This window comes from Aythya ferina (genome assembly GCF_964211825.1).
Source record: "Aythya ferina genome assembly, chromosome: 1".
Lineage (NCBI taxonomy): Eukaryota > Metazoa > Chordata > Aves > Anseriformes > Anatidae > Aythya > Aythya ferina.
In genome coordinates, this window is record NC_140296.1 from 125601999 (window position 1) to 125627502 (window position 25504).

At 41.2% G+C, this 25504-nt stretch overlaps 1 protein-coding gene and 1 long non-coding RNA gene across 9 annotated transcripts in view; one reads left to right on the top strand and one right to left on the bottom strand.

Annotated features, from left to right (window-relative positions):
- EPHB6 (EPH receptor B6) overlaps positions 1 to 2150 on the bottom strand; it is an 85943-nt gene extending 83793 nt beyond the window's left edge. For 3 of the 5 annotated variants that reach the window (XM_084502126.1, XM_084502129.1, XM_084502130.1), the window contains exon 1: positions 725 to 1086. The gene's annotated coding sequence lies outside the window, so the exon portion shown is untranslated. Of the gene's footprint in view, positions 1 to 724; positions 1087 to 1544 lie in introns of those variants that run through there. The other 2 variants (XM_084502127.1, XM_084502128.1) reach the window with 2 other exon arrangements.
- Positions 849 to 17562, top strand: LOC311426042. 4 transcript variants are annotated; one of them, XR_014686535.1, is made up of 4 exons: positions 879 to 1010; positions 1328 to 1516; positions 1610 to 1708; positions 17106 to 17562. It is a non-coding gene; the product is annotated as an uncharacterized lncRNA (long non-coding RNA). The 4 variants fall into 4 exon arrangements; XR_014686536.1 differs by lacking the exon at positions 17106 to 17562 and adding an exon at positions 2136 to 2202; XR_014686534.1 differs by lacking the exon at positions 1328 to 1516 and having other exon boundaries at positions 849 to 1010.
- Positions 17563 to 25504: the final 7942 nt, after the last annotated feature.

Consider the following 25504-nt stretch of genomic DNA (forward strand, 5'->3'; position numbering starts at 1 on the left):
ATGAGTTGTACTAACTATTCTCCATCTTGAAAAATACAGTAGCACAGCTTTCCTCTGCCACACTTATACAGATTTCTGTCCCCTGCAAGAGCATTCAACAACCCTATCCACAGAAAAGGCCACAAAGCCTTCCTTATATTGGTCCACCAGAATCAGGAATCAGCACCAATATCAAGCTACCTTTGCCTCCCTGCTTCAGAGACTTCTAAGGCAAGATTCAATCATAGCTCTTAAAGATGGGGGGGAGGGGGGAAAGACAATAACGACAACAAAAGCACATAGGATCAGACCACACCAACCATGCATGTGTTAAAAGTATCTGATTTTGATACTGATTTCCATGAGAAGAGAAACTGTGACATGATTTCATATGGCTTTTCTCTCCTTGCCCACACACAGCATCTGACATAAGTGAGCTTGGGGGTCTCGGGACCCTCCCAAGTCCCAGTAATGCAGACTTCCATACAGCAAACACTAGGATATGGAGGGATAAAACAAAACCAACCAATGAACCACCACCAACAATGAAAAAAAAAACCACAATTTTTTGGAGTCTTAATCACATTCCGAAGTAGTACTTCATTTGTCATCTTTCTTCCCCGCCCCACCCCCACCCCCAATGGCAGAGACCCAATGATATCTTAGAAGATGGCTCTCTTCCTCCGGTCTCTTTGGACAGGTTCACAACATCCTTTCCCGCCAGCCTGCTCGCCCGCCACAATACCTTTTGTAGGACTCCAGCAACACCCCCTTCACTTCCCAGAATTACTCAAGAGGAGGCCTTCCCACCAAAGCTGTAAAGAGCTGTCTCGTGGCATCAGAAAAGTTGGACAAAGGCTGTTTTCACCGTGTAAATTACACCATCTTGGTGGGCCAGCGCTGGGTCATTCCCGCTCTGCGCCCACTATCTCTTTGTCCCCCAGCCCAAGGCACAGCCAATGGATGTCTTCAAGAAGCCTGACGTTTGTGACCAGTCCCAGTTCTCGCACTCCTCTCCTGGCCCTTCTCTCGTAATGTTTTTTCTCTACCCACCCGGGTTCTCTCTCCCATAGACGCCTCTCTTCCTCCCGCTTACCAGGATCTTTCTCTTTCTCTCTCCCTCCCTCTCTCTCCGCCCTCCCCCTCCCCCCTTTTCCCTTTCCCCCTCCCTCTCTTTCTCCCCCTTCCCCCTCCCTCTCTCTCTCCCCTCTGCTCCTCCTTCCTTCCTTCCTTCCTTCCTCGCTTGCTTGCATCCTTCCTTCCTTACTTCCTTCCTTCCCTCACCTCACCCCCCGTACCCCTCCTCCTCTCTCTGTGCTTTACCCCCTCAACCTCTCTTCCTCTCCAGAGGCCCAGCCTAGCGCAGCACTCGAGAGTACATGGGGATGGGGAGCTGCGCGACTGAGACGGCACGCTGCGAGTCAGTGGCCACTGCTGTCACCACCCCTCTCCACCACTGCCTCGGCCCACCCCCTTCGCCCACCTCCAGCATAACGGACTGTCCCATGCAGGATCGTGTAGCCCAAGCTCACGCAAGGTGCAGACCCCCCACCTCCCCGCCTTACACCGGCACTGCTGGGCGACACCAGCTTCGATCCTCGGTTAAAATCACGGCTGTTCCCTCCCGCAGCCCTCAGCCAGTGAGCGCCTCTCAGAGGGAGAGCCTGCGGGTGGGCTTCCCCCGCTGTCCTGTCTTCCTGCGGCATGCCCGAGTAGGACTGCAGCACCGGTAGGTCTGCCGCTGCCGCCTCACGTGGCAGCCAGCTTCATGCTAGAAGTCAAGAGTTGCAGCAATACGGGACTAAGAGTACGAATTAGTGATTCTTGGCTGGTTTCTCTTTGAAATTAGCGTTGCTGTACGGCATCTGCTATTGTTCTGTGGAACCCTAGCTTCAGGCTAGCACAGGCTTGCATGCTTGCACTCCGCGTCCAAATGTTGAAGGTAAAATGTCACAGAGGCTGTGTGCTTCCTTAATTCTACTTACTAGCAGACCACCATTCTGCTTTAATTCCCAGCAGTGGCCTAAATAATCCAATGCGGGGGGGGGGGGGGGGGGGGGATCATCAGTAAAGAGCAGATCCCAAAGGAGAATGTCAACATCAGATATGGAAAAAATGGACTGGAAACATCTTTCTGGATCACTCTTTTCTCCTAGTGCAAGAACATAAATGAGAGTCTGCCTACTCAAACTGGAAATGTAACTGGCTGAATTTGGAAAACGCTAGAGGACTAGGCATGCTGCACAGCCCTCAGATTTTATCTACCATCCACCTGAGTTACATTCACAGCAAGTTACAGAGACAAGCGGCAGAAAATTAGGATGCCATCAGCTACAGTGCAAACAATGCGCACTCATTAGGACTGAATGGAAAATATGACAAAAATCAGTGGCTTACAATTTCACAAATACTTGTGTGATAATAGAGTGGAATATTGTGCTTCTGCTCCCAAAGTAAATTCCTTTTGGTCTGAAATATAAGCCTCACATTACATGCAATACGAAATGACACAATACAAGGAAATCATATGAATGATTCCCTTAAACAGCGGGACACATATAAAAGCAAAAATGCACATTAGACACCCTATTTCAGGGAAAAAAAAAGTATAGGTTTCTTCTTAAAAGAAGTACTGTCTGAAGCTAGTGCTACATCTCTGAGTTCAGAAAGCTAGGGCTAGTTTCCACACATTGCAGTCTTCTCTAGCACTTCCATATATAGATGGAATAGCACAAGTACCTACATCCTCATAGGCAGTATAGGTTCTTTCTTAATTCTCTCTGTGGGGGTTTCTAGACATGAGCTAGTGTAGACCTCTTTCCTTCTGACTCCTTTCCCCTCCCCCAGCCTGATTCTAAAAGAAATTGACTTCAGGAGGAATTGCAGGTACTCAGCTTCTCTCAGAATCTGGCCCTTACTTGGTTCAGTGGTAAATTTTTGCACGTTTTTGATGCCTAGAACAAATGCTCGGCTTTATCTCCATAGTGCTTGAGACCACCGATACATTTAACAGGGCATGCCCAAAAAGGGGCAGACACTAAGTAAATGATTTGGGGTAAAGTATTGAAAATATATACATATGCCTTATGGGAAGACTTTGGCATATGTAATGCCTGCAGTGTACATAAACTGAACAGGTTTTTTGAACCAGTTATGCACAATAGGAGGAACTATCCCCTGTGCATCCAGTGCTGCAATAAAAAGGATGCTTGCTTTCTCAATCTCCATAATTGAGTCTTAGAGAGTTTCTTACACTGGCTTTTACAGTAACATTTTCCTTCTTTCTTAACTGTAGTAATATACGGAATTTACATCTGGCCCCTAGAAAGGAGCAGTGAGACTCTACCATTGTATTGGGGTCAGGAAACTGGGTAACTGGAAATTTTGTTCAATAGCTGAACTAACACTTCCTCCCCTTTTTGATAATGGAATATTCCAGAGAGAGAGAGACAGAGATCCAACCACACCCCCACATCCCCTCACACACACACCCACCACTCCCCAAACCTCCTCCTCCTTCCTGTGAAATGAAAGCCAAGCATGAAAAGTGCTGCCTTTCTGAATGAAGTCTAGGCAAAGTTCCCACGTTCCTGTGATACAGGGACACACACATGTACACAACGTCCACACCCTCTATTTTAAGATAATCATTTACTGGAAGGGAAGATGACAGTCAATTCTTTACTAGGGGTTAACTTTAAGGTATTGTTAAAATATTCTTTCTTTGATGCTACATCATTTTGCAATATATACATTTATATCTTTAAAAACACTTCTACTTCATGAAACCTTCCAGTACTAGGCAGATTGTCACATGCCAACAAACAAACAAACAAAAAACAAACAAAAAAAGTCCCACTCCTCTCTAAAATGTAAACAGTCACAGCCCAGATGTGACAGGAATGGAGAGACAAAAGCTCTCCATCCCAAACTACCACAGGTGGATCAGATTCTTAGGACGGTCTTTAAATGTAGCAAAAAAACTTTAGGTAAGAAGGGGGATGGGGCTGAAACAAGGATTGTTGGAGCTGTGCCAGGGGGAACAATGGCAAGGCCGGGGGATAAGGCAATGGCCCAGCTGAAGTGCATCTACACCAATGCACGCAGCATGGGTAACAAACAGGAAGAGCTGGAAGCCATCGTGTAGCAGGCAGGCTACGACTTGGTTGCCATCACGGAGACGTGGTGGGACCACTCTCATGACTGGAGTGCTGCAATGCCTGGCTATAAGCTCTTCAGAAGGGACAGGCAGCACAGAAGGGGTGGTGGTGTGGCTCTCTATATAAGAGCATCTTTCAATGTTGTAGAACTCGAGGCTGGGAATGAAAAGGTCGAGTTCCTTTGGGTTAGGATCAGTGGGAAGGCCAACAAGACTAGCGTCCTGGTTGGGGTCTGTTATAGACTGCCGAACCAGGATGAAGAGACAGATGAGGTGTTCTACAGGCAGTTGACAGAAGTTGCGGAATCGTCGGCGCTTGTTCTCGTGGGGGACTTCAACTTCCCTGACATATCCTGGAAGCACAACACAGCCCAGAGAAAGCAGTCTAGGAGGTTTCTGGAGAGCGTGGAAGATAGCTTCCTGACGCAGCTGGTTAGTGAGCCTACCAGGGGTGGCGCCCCACTAGACCTTCTCTTCACAAACAGAGAAGGACTGGTGGAGGATGTGGTTGTCAGGAGCTGTCTTGGGCAGAGTGACCATGAAATGGTGGAGTTCTCTATTCTTGGCGAGGCCAGGAAGGGGACCAGTAAAACCACTGTATCGGACTTCCAGAGGGCTGACTTTGTGCTGCTGAGGACATTGGTTGGTAGAGTCCCTTGGGAGGTGGTTCTGAAGGGCAGAGGGGTCCAGGAAGGCTGGGCACGCTTCAAGAGGGAAATCTTAATGGCGCAGGAACGGTCTGTCCCCATGTGCCCAAAGACAAGCTGGCGGGGAAGAAGACCAGCCTGGCTCAACAGAGAATTGTGGCTTGAGATTAGGAGAAAAAAGAGGGTTTATAATCTTTGGAAAAGTGGGCAGGCCACTAGGGAGGACTATAAGGATATTGCGAGGCTGTGCAGGGACAAAATTAGAAAGGCCAAAGCTCATCTGGAGCTCAATCTGGCTACTGCCGTTAAAGATAACAAAAAACGTTTCTATAAATACGTCAACACAAAAAGGAGGACTAAGGAGAATCTCCATCCTTTACTGGATGCAGGGTGAAACTTAGTTAAAAGAGATGAGGAAAAGGTGGAGGTGCCTAATGCCTTCTTTGCCTCAGTCTTTAGCAGCAATACCAGTTGTTCTCTGGATACCCAGTACCCTGAGCTGGTGGAAGGGGATGGGGAGCAGGGTGTGGCCCTCAATATCCACGAAGAAATGTTTGGTGACCTGGTACGGCACTTGGATGTGCACAAGTCGATGGGGCCGGATGGGATCCACCCAAGTGTACTGAGAGAACTGGCAGAGGAGCTGGCCAAGCCACTTACCATCATTTATCAACAGTCCTGGCTATCGGGGGAGGTCCCAGTTGACTGGCGGCTAGCAAATGTGACACCCATCTACAAGAAGGGCCAGAGGGCAGACCCAGGGAACTACAGGCCTGTCAGTTTGACCTCAGTGCCAGGGAAGGTCATGGAGCAGATTATCTTGAGAGTCATCACGCAGCACTTGCAGGGCAAGCACGCGATCAGGCCCAGTCAGCATGGGTTTATGAAAGGCAGATCCTGCTTGACGAACCTGATCTCCTTCTATGACAAAGTGACGTGCTGGGTGGATGAGGGGAAGGCTGTGGATGTGGTCTACCTTGACTTCAGCAAGGCTTTTGATACCGTTTCACACAGCATTCTCCTCAAGAAACTGGCTGCTCTTGGCTTGGACTGGCGCACGCTTTGTTGGGTTAGAAACTGGCTGGATAGCCAGGCCCAAAGAGTCGTGGTAAATGGAGTCAAATCCAGTTGGAGGCCAGTCACTAGTGGTGTTCCCCAGGGCTCGGTGCTGGGGCCGGTCCTCTTTAATATCTTCATTGATGATCTGGATGAGGGCATTGAGTGCACCCTCAGCAAGTTTGCAGATGACACCAAGTTAGGTGCGTGTGTCGATCTGCCCGAGGGTAGGAAAGCTCTGCAGGAGGATCTGGATAGGCTGCACCGATGGGCTGAGGTCAACTGCTTGAAGTTCAACAAGGTCAAGTGCCGGGTCCTGCACCTGGGGCGCAATAACCCCGAGCAGAGCTACAGGCTGGGAGATGAGTGGTTGGAGAGCTGCCAGGCAGAGAAGGACCTGGGAGTGATGGTTGATAGTCGGCTGAATATGAGCCAGCAGTGCGCTCAGGTGGCCAAGAAGGCCAACGGCATCCTGGCTTGTATCAGGAACAGTGTGACCAGCAGGGCTAGGGAGGTGATCGTCCCCCTGTACTCAGCTCTGGTGAGGCCGCACCTCGAGTACTGTGTTCAGTTTTGGGCCCCTCGCTATAAGAAAGACATTGAGGTGCTCGAAAGAGTCCAGAGAAGGGCGACGAAGCTGGTGAGGGGTCTGGAGAACAAGTCCTATGAGGAGCGGCTGAGGGAGCTGGGATTGTTCAGCCTGGAGAAGAGGAGGCTCAGGGGCGACCTTATCACTCTCTATGGGTACCTCAAGGGAGGCTGTAGCGAGGTGGGGGTTGGTCTGTTCTCCCACGTGCCTGGTGACAGGACGAGGGGGAATGGGCTTAAGTTGAGCCAGGGGAGTTTTAGGTTAGATGTTAGGAAGAACTTCTTCACTGAAAGGGTTGTGAGGCACTGGAACAGGCTGGCCAGGGAAGTGGTGGAGTCACCATCCCTGGAAGTCTTCAAAAGACGTTTAGATGTAGAGCTTAGGGAAATGGTTTAGTGGGGACTGTTAGCGTTAGGTCAGAGGTTGGACTCGATGATCTTGAGGTCTCTTCCAACCTAGAAAATTCTGTGATTCTGATTCTGTGAAGAAGGACATCGAGGTGCTTGAGCGGGTCCAGAGAAGGGCAATGAAGCTGGTGAGGGGCCTGGAGAACAAGTCCTATGAGGAGCGGCTGAGGGAGCTGGGCTTGTTCAGCCTGGAGAAAAGGAGGCTCAGGGGCAACCTTATCGCTCTCTATAGGTACCTTAAAGGAGGCTGTAGCGAGGTGGGGGTTGGTCTGTTCTCCCACGTGCCTGGTGACAGGACGAGGGGGAATGGGCTTAAGTTGCACCAGGGGAGTTTTAGGTTAGATGTTAGGAAGAACTTCTTTACCGAAAGGGTTGTTAGACACTGGAACAGGATGGCCAGGGAAGTGGTGGAGTCACCATCCCTGGAAGTCTTTAAAATATGTTTAGTTGTAGAGCTTAGGGATATGGTTTAGTGGAGGACTGTTAGCGTTAGGTCAGAGGTTGGATTCGATGATCTTGAGGTCTCTTCCAACCTAGAAATTCTGTGATTCTGTGATTCTGTAAAAAATAGCATAACTTAGGCAACTGTGAGGTCCCATGATATGGATCTGTGGTCTCCAAAGTGGGGTGCATGCATCCCTGGGAGTGCATGAGATGACCCACTGGGGTGTAGGAAGAAAATATTAGAGTTTCAGTAATACACGTTATAAATAAATATTGGAGGTGCATGCTCAAAATGTTTTTAGTGATAGGGGTACATCAAAAAAGTTTGGAGAGTACTGATACAGACAATCATGTGAATGGTCACATATGCAATTTATGGACACAGAATTACACACAACAGCACAGCGCAAATGTCCAGACAAACAAACAAAAGTGCAAAAGAAGATGCACTTCTTAATACAAAGGTCAGAATAACAAAGCATAATCCATTTCAAAGTAATCTCTGTACTGTGTGGAACATGTTGGGTCCTGAAGAGAAAAGAGGTGGAATGTACAGGGGAGACCACACAATGAGAGAAGAAAAAAACAAACATCCATGAAAATGGCTGAGGAGGATAAAAGGGAAGACTGTGTCTAAGACATGGGGAATAGAGTTTCAAAAGAAAAAGGGAGGGTGAAAGTGAGAGAGGTAAGAGACAGCCAGAGAAAACAAGACATACACAGAGTAACCATAAAAGGGAAGGAAAGGGAAGCAATAAAGAAAGGGGAATAGCAAATAGAATAGCAGGCAGAGGAAAGAGTATGAAGGGTAGTAGTTAAACATAAAAATAAAAACAAACAAACATTTTACAAGCTGTTTTGAAGCAGAACTATTTTCAGTGGATAAATTCTTCTTCAAGAAGATTGTTTTCAAGATCAGATTTATCAGAAGTTTAAAATAACACAATTTTCCTAACAATATTTCTAAAAAAGTATCATAAAGATGAAGTTATTAGGTGTAAATTGAAACCTTGCAATACTCTTCTGGATACAATGTATTTGTGGCCTTGTTTTGTCTATTACTGTGTCTGGTGACAAGAAGGTATTTTCTCTCTAAGAAAGCCTAGTGTTTAAAAGAAGAAACTTGAAGAAAATTAACAGGAGTTAATTAAATAGGATTTAGAGAAGCTTGGAAATACAAAAGGACTACAAGACAAGATCAAGTGTGAAAGACCAGAAGCTACAGAGTCGCAGTCTCTACACTGGCTCTTGGTAGCCATGAATATCTGGTCATAATTTTTTTTTTTTTTTTTAATCTTTATAACAAATAATGAGATTTTCCACAAACAAGAAGACTTCTGAAGGGTTTCATTTTCCCCTTGAAAGAAGCAGCATGTTTCTGCTTACAGAGCAAACGCTGTCAACTTTGATCCTTTTATTCTGTCACTCACTTCTGCTTAGAGCACTGTTTCCTGAGGTTTAATGGAAGTAAAGTTAAACTAGAAATGGAAAAAAAAAAAAATATATATATATATATTAGCTGAATATGTACACATTTGTAAAGTATGTGTATCAGTCTCAAAGGTGAAGAGTTAGACTCATACCTTTGCAGTGGAGCCTATAATGTAAATGCTTGTACTATCTATCCATTTTATAGAAATCTGCCTATATAATCCAACATTTTGACATATTTATCACAAAGGTTAAACACTGGCATTCAAAATGCTAATGCCAAAAATAAAACCAACTATCTAAGCTGTATACCAGGATCTCCTGGAAAAATTTTACAAGGAGAAGCAGATGTCTGGGAATCCATGCCTGGTTTTATAGTAATTCTGGTTCCATGCTGGGACTGGACTCTTTGGGTGTATTTAGTCAGTTTTGTATAGACTTGCAGTCCAGTTGGGTGAGTTCAATACTAGCTGCTGGCTTTTTACCTGAATACCTAGACCTAGTAAATTAATTTGAAGTTCACTGGGACATGAGACACAACAGGGATTCTGAAGCTTCAAAAAAATAATATATATATATATATTTTTGAAATAAATTCAAAAGCCCCATATCTGTCACTCGGAAACAGAAATGTACAGTTATATGACAAATAAATGTATATTTATCTTGTGCATGTTGGTAATAAAGCCTTATGAACTCCCAAGAAAGTATGAATGTGTATCTCTTAAAAGGCACATATTGCTCCTGTAATCTTCTCTGTCTACTCTTGTACTCTTCATTGTCTTCTATCAAGCACCTGAGACTAGCCTTTTTTATCTGCTGATCCATGTTGATGCACATTCCAAAGTTCCCTAGTAGTTTCTGGTTTTGTTTTGCCTTTGGAAGTGTGTGATGTCCCTGATTATTGTCCTAGTGTGAGATTTTTAATTTCTGCTGGATTTCTGAAAAACAGGAACTCCAAACTCCGGTTGGAATAGGGTAGACAAAGTACCACTGTACTTTTGTCACTGTTGTCTGTTTGACTTGGAAAGAAGAGGGGCTCAGGCAAACTGCAATTATCCCAGTGTGGTTTTGCTTCAAAAAGATTGTTTGGAAGTATTCCATGCTTAGAGCAGATCTGTGCTAGATTCAGGTGGTTGTTGCAAATCTAAAGGATTATTCTAGAAAACTGCATAAGATTTCAAAAAGCTCTGTTTTGTGTTGCATGCTTATGCTCAAACAGAGCAAGCAAACGGAGTAATGCAGATAGGATGGAAAGTTACTTTTCTTAAATACTTGGTATTTAAGCAAAATTATTCTGCTAAAAAGGTTCCAAAACATACAACCTTTTTTCCTTGGAAGCCCAATAGAAAACAAGGAAAATATATGACTGGAGTTGAAAGGCAGATCAGAGGAAAAGTATGGGAAAAGTTACGCTTAAAATAATTCTTTTTGTTTAGTATGAAACACTCCATTTAGCTTATTTATTTCAGGGTCTCTTCAGAGACGGAAATGATTGGCTAAACACATAAAGCTGCTGGCAGAAAAAATATTTTGTGAACAGAACAAGTCTATAGCCTGGTAGTTGGCTACCTGCATCTCAGTCCCAGTCTTTTCCTCAAGGAATGCCTAATTACCTGTAAGGCATGGAAACATCTCAACAGGAAGCATTAAGAATTTCTCCCTTCACACATTCCATCTCACATGCACTTACTGGCATGCTCAGAAGCTTAGTGGTGATGTTTTTGTAGAAAGTTTAAGTCACCAAAGTGCAAAAAGGGGAACTGCTTCCAAAGCTGTGGTCCCCAAAACATTTCAACTCCACAAGGGTACAAGCTTTTTCTGAGATAAACAACATTTCTCTCTCCCTTTTCTGTCCTGTTTCATATGTCCTCATCACCTTCCTTGTGCTGGCAGCAAAGGTTTGTGTAGTGTCTGGAGCAAGTAATTAATCTAGCTGAAAACTAATAAAAAAAAAAAAAAAAAAAGAGGAAAATTTTGTAGCAGGTGTAGGAGGCTTTATGGAGTCTGCTATAGCTGGAAGATGGAAGTCAAAGGATGTGCAAGCAGGAGAGAGATTGGCAAGATTGCTCCCTTTAGCAGCAACCCAACTGATTTATGGTTAAAGTGTATTTATGCCAGTCACCAGAATATGAGTTCTGTAATAAAGAGAGAACTAAGAACTGTGAAAAAGTTAGGAAAAAAGAATTAAAGAATAAAGGAGAATACTCTGTAGCTGGAGCTCAGGGAAACCAGTGCGCATCCAGTGGGGGGGAGGGGGGGTTGAGAACGAGTAATATTTTTGTTTGTTTGTTTGTTTGTGCTAAAGTCTATAGTTCAGAGGGACTAAATATTTGGAAGGTCTAGCATTCTCCAGTTCTTTAAAGAGAACATGGACTTCTAGTTCGCTGTAGGTTTAAAATCACACAAAGCATGTAATTTACTAGTGTAATTTACTAGTGCGTCTTTCAAAAATCACGTGTTCAGGCTAGAGGATTGTCTACGTTGTGTCTGTGTAATCGAACAGTTCCACTGAGTGGACAAAAGCGGTATTGCTAGCTAAGAGAACAGCATGCTCCTTAACATGCAAGCATGACAAAGCACACCAAAACCTGAGAGATACGGGTATCGACTTCCAGTGTACTTTTTTTTTTTTTTTTTTTTTTTTTTTTAATTCCGTAGAAAAACAAAGCTCAGAAAAGTGCTAACCTAACCTGCTTATTTCCTTTGACCAACTGAACTTGGTGGAGAAAGCATTTTGAAAATACCTATCATGTCACTCAGGAACTCTGTGTGGCTATTATTAATCATTAACGACTACCCTACTCAGCTTCTCTGTGTGGCAGAAAGTGTCTTTAGGAAATGGGTAAAATGGGTATTCTCTGTTTTAAGTCAGCACTGTCTTAGTGACACAGTGTAATGGTACAATATAAAGAATTAAGTTCATTTATAAAGTGTTTTTATTTTATTTATTTATTTATTTATTTTTCTGTGAGTCTAGGATTTCTTCTGTGATGCTACTAGAAGTTGTACTGATTTAACCAGGACAGTCATGGTCCCAAGTGTGCCAATAAGCCTTAATTGTCCAAACAACCTCACCTGTGCCCTACAACACTGCAGTTTCAGTCCAGTGACCATGGAGCTGTATGTAAACTCAAACCTAGGCATCCACTCCCTAAGTTCTGCTGAAGGTAGTCTTGTGCATACTCTTAACCTCTGTTGTTTCTGGCTTGTTGATTGTGTTCATGGACTGAACATGAACTTGACTTTTTACTTTGCATTTATCTGATTGGTATTTATCATTGACAGAACATGTAATTGTCACCAACTTTGACTGGCTACTCTAGGATTTTACCAGCGAGGATGCTGTTTCTGCTTGTCTTGTGATCTGGCACTTCTTCCCCTGCTCTTACTACATGCTTCCTGACAAACTCAATACCAGTAACCGCACTACAAAGTTTTTAAAGTTATCTGTCATGTTTTTTCTTAAATCCAAAGTTGGCAATAAATTATGTAGATAATTGAATTTTTTCAGCAAGTGAAATTCCTTTCCTGGGATATCTTTGTGCATGTTACTCATTGTGTAAAATAGCAGTGGCAACTGGTGAAACACAAATAAATAACCTCAGAACGTTAAAACACAACAGACAGTTCTTATTCAGTGTATGAAATTGCTGCAAAGAAATGTTATCCTGATTAATTTAATTTGGTACTATATATGGTGAATGAAGTAGCGTTAAGACTGTCAGGATGGCCTAGCATAGATTCCACCCTTCCCTCTACAAGACATACTAGTAAGTGGTCTTTCTGCTCTCTGCCTGTGATTTTAGAGTAAGAAATTTTCACTCAATCACTTGGGGAGGCAGTATAGAAAACTAACGTTTTCAAGTGGCATACTCACCATTGCCAGTTTACAGTTGTGGCCATTTATTTGGGGAAAACAAACAAACAAACATAAACTTTTAATAGATGGAGCTGGGAATTTACAGATGAGATTCTTTCATGTACAGAGCCAGAAAAGTTTTGCTCTGCAAGTCTGTGACCTGTGAGATTCATATTGCTTGATCTCTTTATTGGGCTTTCCTAGTTGCTTCAGAAGCAGAAACATTCAAGTATGGGTAAACGTGTTAGGACCTGGGAATGTTGTCTTGCTCCTGGGACTGAGTGTATGCTGACTGTATCCTAACTCCATGTGCAAATGAGATCTGTGTTTCTACTATGCCTCTCATTCAGATCTGGTTTCCCTATGAAGGAAATGAACAGTGAGACCTAGACAGGATGAGAGCTGGGCAGGAAGAAATCAAGTGAGGTTTTAAAAAGCAGGTGTAGAGTCCTGCACATGGGAAGAAACAACCGCATGTATCAGTACAGGCCGGGGGATGACCTGCTGGAGAGGAGCTCTGCAGAGAAGGACCTGGGGGTCCTGGTGGATGACAGGTTGACCATGAGCCAGCAATGTGCCCTGGCTCCTGTGTCACTACCAGCATGTGAGGAACCCAAGGATCCAGGTCTAGCTCCTAGACAAACAGAAAATCTAAGGCCAGCTACTGGAGGGATCCATACTGTATATCCCTCCTGATCAGACTTTTATCCTGATCAGCCAGAGGGGAACAGAATGAGGCTGCAAGCACATCATTGTTTGTGCTTGTATGAGTGCTGAGTGTTTCTGTCTGTGTAGATTTGTGGCTGGCTCTGTGGATGCGTATATTTGTATTTTGTGTGTGTTTGTTTATATGCCTGTTGGGAATATACACTCAGCCTTGCTAGTGGATGGATGTGGGGACAAGGAGCTGCAGCAGCCTTCTGGGCCACTTGATTTTTCAGCTTCTAACGGGTACCTCCGTAAGTGGCTATATAGGTCTCTACATTTTTTCTTGTACTGTGATTTAACGTACATTAAGATAATCTCATGTCTTGTGCTATATGAAGCAATATTCAATGCTTAATTTGATAGGGATAAGTTTTGTGTAAGTTGTAATAGTGTTTGATTATATATATCCATGACTAAAGCATTTGTCTGCCCATGTTTTTCCTGTAGCTAAAAAAAAAAAAAAAAAAAAAAAAAAAAAAAAAAAAAAAAAAAGGGAATTAAATAATGGTCTCTATTTTGTAGGTATTAAAAGCACTTTGAGACCTTGCAGCAACAGTGGGTGAAAGAGAGATCAAGCCTATATGATTTCACAAGGAACCTCAATGTGAATAACTCAGGCCCTTATATATAGCAATGATTTGGACTTTGGTTATTTGGCATTAAGCCTGGAACATAATTTTGCTTCATAAGATACAGAGTGAGAGAAAAATGTATAACAATAGTGTGTGTTAATTTGTCTATTCCTTTTGAATATAATAATGTGTATATATCTTATCTGAGTGTATATTTTTGTTTGTCCATACACATATATATATGGTTATGTATATGGATATATATTTACACAGAATGGAGAAAGTTTCTAAATTTACAGTCACTTATTAAACAACAATCACAATTAGTTATCAAACTCTCTGAGTACTCCTACTCCTCTGTCATGCCTAGGAGAACCACCGCTCTAGGCTTAGTAGGGTACACTCCTCCTCTCCTGTCAGTGTGTGTCACACTTGTGCCATTAATTGTTCACCTTCAGCCTTCTTAGGTTGAAAGCAGCTTCAATGAACAAGTTTGTTCAGGGGGAGCCTGAGTTAAAATGCAGCAGACCTAAAGCTTCCACTGCTAATAGCACGATTCTGTGAATGTTCACATCCATTCATTGCTACACTTTCATTGCTCTTCCATGCAATGCATTATTGTTAAAATCCCTAGGGATGTTAACGTCAGAAACACCTTAACTGCCAGCTCAGAATGGCTTATAGGGATACACTGTGTCAGTATAAGTGCAGCACCTTGCCTTTGAGGACTTGTGAAATCAGCCAACAAGAAGGTCTTTGTTCACCTCCCCATTTTGCAGCTGAACACAAGATTCTGGCTTCTCTGTGCTTCCATCTCCTCATCTGTAGAGCAGATAAATCTTCAAATGTCTACTGTGAGAATTGCAGCTCCCTCTTGGTGCTGCTGTGGTTCAAAGCAGTAGACTTTACCTGAAAAAGGAGTGAAAACATGCTTGCAATAAAACTACGGAAGTGGTTACTTAAAAATGGGTAATTTCCTGATCCTTATTTCAAGATGTATTGCTTTGGTAAGAAGATCCTGACAAACAAGTTTTTGCCAATATCTGTGTTCAAAACAGTCTAAGCCTTGAGAGTAGTATGCAGCTTGTTGTGTCAAGACTTAGCTGGGTTTGTCTTGTAGGTGTTTACAAGTCCAGTTGCTTGGATGTATACAAGAGGTTCAATCTCCCTCAAACACTGCCTGAATTACGTGATGAGATCTCTCCCTCCAAATGACCACACTTATTGTCAGTAGTCCAAGAAGTAAAATGCACACCTCAGAATTAGCAGACTAGTTTTGATTCCTCCCTTTGCTTACTTTGGACTTGATGTACTCACTGTTGTGTAACAGGATACTGTGAATCAGATTTTTCTCTTGAAATCCTTTTACCTCATATTAAATACTTAAATATGTATTAAAAAGACATAGAATCTGGCTTTCTGTGCAAAAAGTCCAGGCTATAAGTTTCTGTATTTTTTTTATAGAGTAGAAAAACATTTGTCATTAATCACTTTGAGATACCCTACAACACAGTATGCTCTGGAGAGCTGGGTTATCTGGCTTCGGATCCTGGCTTGAAGCAATAACTATGGGGGATTTGAATCTAGATATTCTGCTTGAGTTTCACCTGTTATATTTCTGTAAACTGCCCCTCTAGCCCCAGTTCCACATAAACCCAGAAGAACATTCTGACTATGTGTTCTGAATAAAAGGAGAGTTCTCTTTCCAGGCCAGGTGCCTGTATCTTAAGACAAGTTTTACATCTTATCTACCTCACTAGGTATATATTTTTCCAGCTATTCCACACACTATCTCCCTCAGCTGTTGTATATTGGCTTTGTGAACTCATGTTCTTAATATCAGCTCTGACATCTTTCTCCTATAGAGAAAAAGAATGTATGTATTTCTGAGTCAGCACTTCCAATGCAGAATTTCACAGTCACAAGTGTAATGACAAGCATACATATCTGGCTGTTACATTAGTTCCAGCATCTTTTTCATGCAGTTCTGCCAATGTAAAAATAGAAAAATGTGGGAAATACAGCCCAAAATGTTCACTGTAAACATCCATTCTTTCCTTTCACATAAATAAGAAAGAATATTTTCAGTAGCACAGCTGTTAGGTTGTTTGATTTTGGTGTATTTGTCTCTGATATTAATTTCTGGCACCTCATCTTTCAACTATAGATCACAAATATGATGGTTGCAATTGCTCTCAGTATGCATTGAAAATACCAAGGTGTGACAATAATCAGTCTTCTTAAAACAAGATAAAAGATTGTTTTAGCAACTACTGTGCCACTCAGTCCTGCTGAGATACTGCTAGGACACCTAAGGGAAAAGAAGTTGTAAGATGTTTGCTTCAGGGGCAACCTAGGTTTCTTTTTTATTATTATTATTATTATTTATTTATTTATTTATTTATTTATTTATTTATTTTGGTGTGTGCTTAGGATACAACAAGGTCCCATTTAAAGTGATCCCCCCCAAAAGATCATGAATGCTGGCCTAGATAGGTGTAGAAGGAAGAAAAATAATTAAGGAGCATATGTGTTTGATTTGCTCATAAAATAGCTATTTTCTTGTTGTGCTATGCCAAGAAGACCCACCATGCTCTGTGGACCTTGAAAATATATTTTTTGTTCTTCTCACTCTGTTTAGGTTCCACTGAATGTGTAGGAAGTCAGAAATCTGCAGCCATAGGAGTACAGAGTGACCAGAAATGGCTGAAGTTTTCCAGAAAGAAAAAATCCATCATTCACCAATATATAAAAAAACCTCTTTACTTCGTTACACTAAAGTCTTTTGGTTTCATTCTGGAAGCAAATCATCAAAAGCTAAAAATAAGATATACAACATTAAATAAAAAGACAATTGTTGTGTATGATACTATCCTGTCTGATAGAAAAACTTCTACTAGAGGCAGTTTGAAAGCTTCTGTATGTTTTCAACAGATACACTTAAAACAATACATTTGCTTGAGATTTCATACAGGAAGAAGCTTGGTTTTCAGCATAGATGTGGCTGCTACAGACGTCTTTGCTATTGGTTTAAGAGAAGCATGTGAAACAGACCTACAGAAGTCCCTTATTAGATCATGCTCTCTGCCTACTGAAGCAGAAATGGGTATGTGGACAGCCTGGTGTGTGGTCACGTTCTTCTTTGGAGCAAGTAAGGCATCAGCTGTGCCATGATACCTCTTCTGCTGTGGGGAGAATGTAGTTTACTTTTCTTACCTTGTTTATTTTTTTGTTGTTATTTTGTCTTATAGGAGCTAAAATAACCCAAACATCAAGTCTGGTACTGAAAGAAGATGGAGAAGCTACTCTGAAATGCAGTCAAAATGATAATCACAATTATATGTCCTGGTATCTGCAACAGCCAGGGAAGGGGCTGCAATTACTCTACTATTCCATCGGTGCAGATCAGGAAGCTGTGGGTGATACTCACCCTGGATACAAAGCTAAGCGGTTAAATCTCTCAGACTTCCATTTAGTTGTTAAACCTGTGAAGATGAACCACTCAGCTGTCTATTTCTGTGCCAGCAGTTTGGACACAACACTTCAAAGTCACTTGCTTTCTTTACATAAACTCTTCTCTCCCTCACCTTCCCTCAGGAGGGAGCAGCTGTCAGCACAGGAAAATGGCATGTAGGCAAATAGCCTATTCACAAACCATATGTTGCTGAGGACTTGGACTAAAACAGGTAAAGTAGGTGCAGCTTAATTTTTGAACTCTTTCTGGATCGCCTGTTGATTCTCTATCACATTAGATCATTAAATATTGTTAATCAAATCCAGACATAAAAAGAAGGAAATGGAAACTGCCATCTTCACATAGACAAATTATTGTCCCACAGACTATTTTCTTCCTGATGTAGAACAGTTAATTGAAATATCCATACTTACATACAAGTCAGAAATACTTCGGAGACAATAATTTGTATGACCATTCTAACACCACTCTGGATATTATCATGCAGTGAGAGTCACAGTGATTTTCACTGTGCTTGGTAAGGTTACCCTAAACAGAATAAATTAATACAATTAAGACTGTCAAAAGTAACGAGGACATCTCTGAACAAAATATGATATAAGAAATGACAAAATATGATATAAGAAAAGAAGCTAAGTAGAACTAACATGCTGCAGATTGGCCTGAAATGGCAGAACAACCATTACAGTGTTTGATAGGTGTAGACACATTCCTGATAAGTTACAGGTGCATGGAGGCCATAAAGAAAGAGATGGCGTAAAGTAGTATACAACATAGAATGAATTCACATTCAAGAGAAATTCAGATTTCTGTTTATTCAGCTTACTGCCAGCTATATTCTGAAGTACATGCTTTATGTGTGTTACATCTGTCCCTTTATTCCTCATACTTATGTTTTGTTACAAGATACAAGACAATCTATGTTCATTTGGTTTACTCCTTATTTGTGGATGAGTTGTGAGTTATTGTTTTTTTCCCCTCCCAGGCAACTTTGTGATTTCCCGTGTTCAAAGACCCTAAGTTGTTTTGAAATTGAGCTAAGCCCTAAGCATCCATATTTTGAAGAAAAAAAAAAAAAAAAAAAAAAAAAAAAAAAAGTAGAAGGATGAAGAAGCAGAATGTGAATGTAATTTTATCTACTGGCAGATTTCTCCCTGATGAAATATTTCATACCTTCCACAAAGAGTCTTATGGCTCCCACACACAAAGACTTACCAATGTATTTCCAGTTAAAACACATAAAGCAGCACCCCTCTCCCAGGTAGTTGTGTTAATGTTTTTTTGAATGGATTGATCATAGCATGAGGTACACTATGGTCTAAGCATTAAATTATCATGTTATAACAACATATCCTAAATTCTTAGCATAAGAAGAATAATCTGTTTCCACTCGGAAGTTTTTTATTTTATTTTATTTTATTTTATTTTATTTTATTTTATTTTATTTTATTTTTATTTTATTTTATTTTATTTTATTTTATTTTATTTTATTTTATTTTATTTTATTTTATTTTATTTTATTTTAATTTATTTTTTTTAAAAAAGCTGGAAAATCTTAAAGAAAGGACATAGAATGCAACTATTAAATAAATACAGACTCGGCATACACATTCTGACATTATTCTTATCCCAGTTTGAATTATGTTAAATTATATTGTAAGTGCTTTAGGGCAAAGGAATATTTATCAACTGTCATGTTGAACATAAATAAACACAACTTTCACACAGTTTTACCAAACTTGTTGAACCTTTATGACAAATTTTGTTATTGATTACTATGTCGCATTTCTTCATTGGGAAAGGAACTATTGTATTACATGTACATCCCCTGGTGAAAAGGTGAAAGAACTTTTATCTGAGTCATTTAAACACCAACTGACTGAGTAGGGAGCAGCTTTGTGGGAAAGCAATTCAACATGAGTAAGCTGTGAGACTTTCAGCTATTTGAATGCTAATTACATTTTTGGTTGCATTAGCAAGAATGCAGTTAGTATGTTGAAGCACTTGCAGGGTTGTATTTGGAATACTACCTCTACTGTCCATACACCCCAACTCACCCTGTCCCAGCCCCTGTGCAACAGAGGTACCAACAAACTGGAGAAAGTCCAGCCAAGGATCACTAAAATGGTCAAAAGGTTGGAAAAGAAACATAAGAAGAGAGGCTCAGAAAATCAATTTTGATCAGCTTGGAGACAAGGAGACTAAAGGATAGCTAATTGCATATCTCCTCCTCCCTCCCTCCCTCCCCCCCCCCCCCCCCCCCCCCGCAGTTTTGGTGTCTTAGCCTGAGTTGGTGTTTTAGAGGGGCACAGTGAAAGGATAGTGGTAAAAACAAACAAACAAACAAGCAAACAAACAAACAAACAAAAAAAAACTCAGTAGGGGAAATTGATTAGACATAAGGAGCAAATGTTTTTCTACAATGGTACTTCAGCACTCAGTTTCTCAGAAAGCGTATTAAATCTATTTCCTTGAGGATATCTAGAATTCAGCTGGACAAACCCTTGTACAACATGACCTAGTTTTCAAATTAGCTCTATTTTGAACAGGAATTCAGATTGAGAAACCTACTGAAGTCCTTTTCCATCATTTTTTCTACAAGTCAATGTTTTTTATCATCTTGTTTTGTTGTTTTGAGACACCTAACAAACACCTGATTTTTTTTATGTTGCTTTTTTTTTATGGTAGGTTGTTTATTGTTGTTGTAATTGTTCTAAATTTTAAAAGCAGGTCAGCAACCCTCCCCCATAAACCCACAAGTCTTTATTTTTTTGGCAGAACAGAAACTGCAGCTGCACATGCAAAACCATCTACAGACTTCAGTAGCAAGAAGATTGTGTGAGATAATGAGAGAAAAAAACACAAAACAACAACAACAAAAAAAAACCCACAGCTTTCATAAGACCCATATATGTCACTATATCTGTCCAACTGTAACTTGGTGAACAGACAGCTGTGCCCTATGCCTCATCCTGAGAGGCTGGGGGGGTGCTGCGGTAAGACGCTGGTGAGTTAATGAAACGGTTCTTTTCTGAGTAAATGTCAAACCGCATCCTGTTTTGGCTAAAACTCAACTGCTGTTCCCTTAAAGAGATTTTCAAACACATTTAGTCACTTAATCTCTGAGGAGAAGGACTTGGGGGTGTTGGTTGGTGAAAAACTCAACATGAGACGGCAACGTGCGTTTGCAGCCTAGAAATCATAGAATGGCTTGAGTTGGAAGGGACCTTAGAACTTCTGGTTCCAATCCCCCTGCAATTGGCAGGGACATCTTCCACTGGATCAGGTTGCCCAAAGACCAATCCAATCTGGCCTTGAACACTTCCAGGAATGGAGCATCAACAGCTTCTCTGGGAAATCTGTTCCAGTGCCTAACCAAAGTTATAGTGAAGAATTTCTTCCTGACATATTCTACCCTCTTTTCAGTTTAAAACCATTACCACCTTCCTATCACTACAGTTCCTTATAAAAAAATCCCTCTTCGGTTTTCTTGTGGCACCCTTAGTTACTGGAAGGCTGCTATAAGATCTCCCCGGAGTCTTCTCTTTCTAGACTGGACAACTCCAGATCTCTCCTGTCTTCATAGGAGAGGTGCTCCAGCCCTCTGATCTTCTTCATGGCCCTCCTCTGGACTCCAACAGATCCACGTTGGGGACCTCAGACCGGAATGTAGTACTCTAGGTGGAGTATCACAAGAGCAGAGTAGAGAGGGAGAATCATTTCTTGACCTGCTAGCTACACTTCTTTTGATGCAGCCCAGGATACAGTTGACTTTCTTGGCTGCAAGTACACATCTCTGTGTCATGTTGAGTTTTTTATCAGCCAACACCCCAAAGTACTTCCACACAAGTCTGCTCTCAATCCATTCATCCCCCAATCTGTAGTAATGTCTGGGATTGTGCTTTCTCTCTTGCCCTGCAAACCCTTCCTCCCCTCTCCCCCCACTCTCTCCTCTCCCTCACTCTCCTCTCTCCCTCTCTCTTCCTCTGTCCCCATCCTAACTCGCTCCCCTCTCCCTCTCCCTCTCCCTCTCCCTCTCCCTCTCCCTCTCCCTCTCCCTCTCCCTCTCCCTCTCCCTCTCCCTCTCCCTCTCCCTCTCCCTCTCCCTCTCCCTCTCCCTCTCCCTCTCCCTCTTTTCCCTTCCTCCCTCCCTCCCTCTCTCCCTCCCTCTCCTTCCTTACTCCCTTTCCTTCCTTCCTTCCTTCCTTCCTTCCTTCCTTCCTTCCTTCCTTCCTTCCTTCCTTCCTTCCTTCCTTCCTTCCTTCCTTCCTTCCTTCCTTCCTTCCTTCCTTCCTTCCTCCCTTCCTCCCTTCCTCCCTGAGATATGGAGACTTCCTTTTATACCCTATGTAATTTAAATATACCATAAGAACATGATCTGGAGTACCACATTACTCCAATAAGTAGAGGTCGTCTTTGTTCACTTGTATATTCTCCCTAGAGCTAATTGTATCCATTCAGTTCTTTGAGAACAGTAGAAATCAAACAGTTGTGTCATCCTATAGCTTATAAAGGAAATTACAGAGAAGTTTATTAAAGATAGACTTTTATAAAAAGATAATTTTGAAAACAAGCAATAATAGAATTATGTTGCCAAATCGCTGTTCTCCTGCCTTTGTTAGTATAGAAGGCTGGTTCCTGAAGCAAATGAGGACTTGTGTTCAAAGATATGAAGCTTGCATCATATGTCCATCTTCCTCTTCAGGGCAAAGCACATCTAGAATATTTACTGCATAAAGAAGGAAAAGAGCAAGAGATTAAGGATGTGTCACTGAAATTACTGAAGTCCAAGCAATGTTTCTTACATAAATTGTTTCTCTGAGTGAGAAAGGAAGAATGGGAATAATCAAGTTTTCCACAGTTCAGTCTACAAATATTTAAATTCTTGCAATGGATAAAAGAACTAGACGGTTTTGTTTACAACAACAAAAGGATTTAGAATACATTATGTATCTAGATGTAAAGTGATTATTTGTGTTTAAGTAATAAAGTTGATAGGAAGAAAGGAACAGGGAAGGAGGAGGGAAGAGATAATGGGTAGAAGGAAGGAAGGAAGGAAGGAAGGAAGGAAGGAAGGAAGGAAGGAAGGAAGGAAGGAAGGAAGGAAGGAAGGAAGGAAGGAAGGAAGGAAGGAAGGAAGGAAGGAAGGAAGGAAGGAAGGAAGGAAGGAAGGAAGGAGAAAGTTTTCAACGACAAATCAATGGTGCCTACAAACATGGCTTTAAAGAACCATTACTTTTTCCCCTTCCCGTTCCCCCATAGATTAAATTCTCTTCCATTTTTTCTTGGAGTGGTAGGTTTTTGTTTGTTTGTTTTCCTCCTTTGCTTTTCTTTGTCTATCTTACTTTTCTCTGTATTGTTTCACACTTTAATTGTTCTTTATTCTTTTATTTAAAGACACTATAGATTTTGGTAATATTAAATTCATTGCCTACCTCCCTGTCACCTTTCCCTCTTTTTGTCTGGAGATCTTCCTTCTATCCTCACTATTTTTTTCTCTTGAAAATGATGAAACACACAATATAATTTAAGAGAGGTGGGTTTGTATAAATATCAACTGTATGACTTCATTTTGCCCAGATGGGTCTCCTGTAGAATGAATTAAGACAAATGCGTACAGAGTAAAAAAACCTCTGTTCCTTACCTTGGACCTAAGCATCATCCCCATTACAAATATCCCATACAAAATGCTCTTCAAAATGAGCATGATGTACAAAAACTTCCCAGCTGTAGCACTTCTTTGATAGTTTTCTGAAAAGTAGGGGGAAAAGAAGAAAATAAAAACCAACAGAGAAAACATTCTTTTTTACAAAATTTTCCTGGGCAAGGACATTACTTTTCAACCTGCTGATTAAGAAAACTTGTACAACACTCATTTGCACAAGTTATAACTTGGCTGCCCTTAGCTTAAATATAATCTTAATCATTAATTTTATTAGATTTCTCACATTCACAGTGGTGGGACTGATTAGGAGCTGATCTGAAAAATCAGAATTTGGAAGCATCAAATGAAATTGTATTTGGAGTCTTTCAGATGGGAATATAATTTATTCTAATTCTGCATTGTATTTAAGGAGACAACATGCTGCAGAATGTCTTTGCTGTCAGTGACCTACCAAGTGTTCTGACTTCTCATTAGAAAATCAGCATCCAGCTTTACACTATGAGCAGCTGTGCCGCAGTGAGAGATATTTTTATGCCAAAATGCTGAGTTTTAGCAGCCAGTCTCATGGAATGTTTGATGAGAACAGACAGAAGTTGGATGTTCACACATATACAGTAGAACATGAATGTATATGTCCACACATACTTGCATCTATGTACACAGGCATAAACTGCCATGCCTGACAGAAAAAACAATCACAGGACACACTGAGACACTTTTACACAGGACACATCTCTCATTGCACACATAAATGTTTGCACAAAGTAACAGATGCTTTGTCAAGAGAAGAAAAAAAAACAGTGATTTAGCTTACCTTTGAAGATAATACAGCCTAAAAGCAGAAGGAAAGGAATAGGAGTTATTATTTGAGCAGTGATGTGTATCAGCTCACCTTTTCCTGTGTTTGTGCAATTATTTGTATAATGGAGGGTTGATGTAAAAATGAGAATGATATAGTTTTTAGCCAGTTTGAAATAAAACGGAATTGAATGGATTCCTTTGACTGGTTTCAGTTTTCTGGGTACTGACAGATCTGAGTTAAGTGTACTAGAACTGCCAAGAAACATGCTTGCAGTGATGACTACTTGCCCTAGAGAAAGGAGCCTACAGAGGATGACACCCACACCCACATAAGTCTTACTCACCAGCATCACCATAGATGAACTTGTGTATTGATTCCTGTGTTCCATTCTTAAAAAAATTGGCAACACACTCAAAACGATTCAAAGGGTTGAACCATTCTTGGGATGAGATTCTCAGTCGACTGGTCAGTGAATAAGTATTCCCATGTGATGTGGAAGTCTCATCTGTCCCCACCCCTTCTGTCCTCTCAGCACCATTCACCTTCCAGACTAAATTGAGGTTGTCGGGGTAGAAATCAGAGGCCAGGCATACCAGTGTGGCTTTGCTCTTCTCTTGGATCTCTTGCTTTGATGGGGAAAAGATGGCCACAGCTGGTCGTTTGATTACATCGTTTTTCTCTGAAACAGAAAGGAATACAGCCCAGAGCCTCCATCAATGACTTTACCATCACACATGCAGATATCAAAGTATGGGTGTTTTTTGTTGATTTTGTTTGTTTGATTAGTTGGTTTTGTTTTGTTTTGTTTGTAGAAATCTGTGTATGGGAAGCTGTATAGTGAATTCACAATTCATTTTGACTTAAAGCACTGAGTATGCAGGACCATGATCTTTGGGCTAAAAGACAAGTATGCATACATTAGCTTATAAGTGTCTTTCCAGGATAGTATGTACTACATATGTCATGCTATATATGCCACTTGAGTCAAAGTCAATAGGATATTTGAACAGGATCTGGTATGAGGATTTTAAGTGTAAATGTGCAGAGCAAGTACAAAATATTTTTTCTTATTCTTGACCAAATAGCCAAAATACTAAACATTAAATGCTAATTGAATACTCCTCCTCCTCCTCCTTTAATTCTCTGTGCTAAGTTAGACAATGAGCAGGGGTCAAAGTGGTCCTCTGCATTCACCTTCTGTTGGGTCTTTATGTCTCTGTGTATGCTTGTTTCCTCACTCTCTGAGTCAAGACTTTTCTGAAATATCTTGGCTTATTTCACCTCAAGTCCTCTTTCTCTTTGTCTTACAGTTTTAAAAAGAAAAAGAAAACAAACTGAATTCCCCAGACCTATAATCTTCTATTTTTTTTAACCTACAAATTTTCCCCAAAAAATCAGGAATGACAACGTTTTCTTTCTTAGCAAAGAAATAGCAGGCTATGTTTTCTTACCCAAGCCAGACAGTTTAATTTCTGCCACAAAATGTTGCTTATATCCAAACCACGAGGACATAAAGCAGTAATAAATTCCTGCTTTCTGTCTGTTGAGGAAAACATGGATTTAAATTTTGAAGGCTTGATTCTGCACTAATGATACAACTTCCACTCTGCCTGATAAGAAACGCGTGTATTATACCCTTAGTGCCAAAAATAGTGCAAAGTGCAAGTTCATTATAGTATGAAAAAAAGCAAATGGGACTTCAACTGTG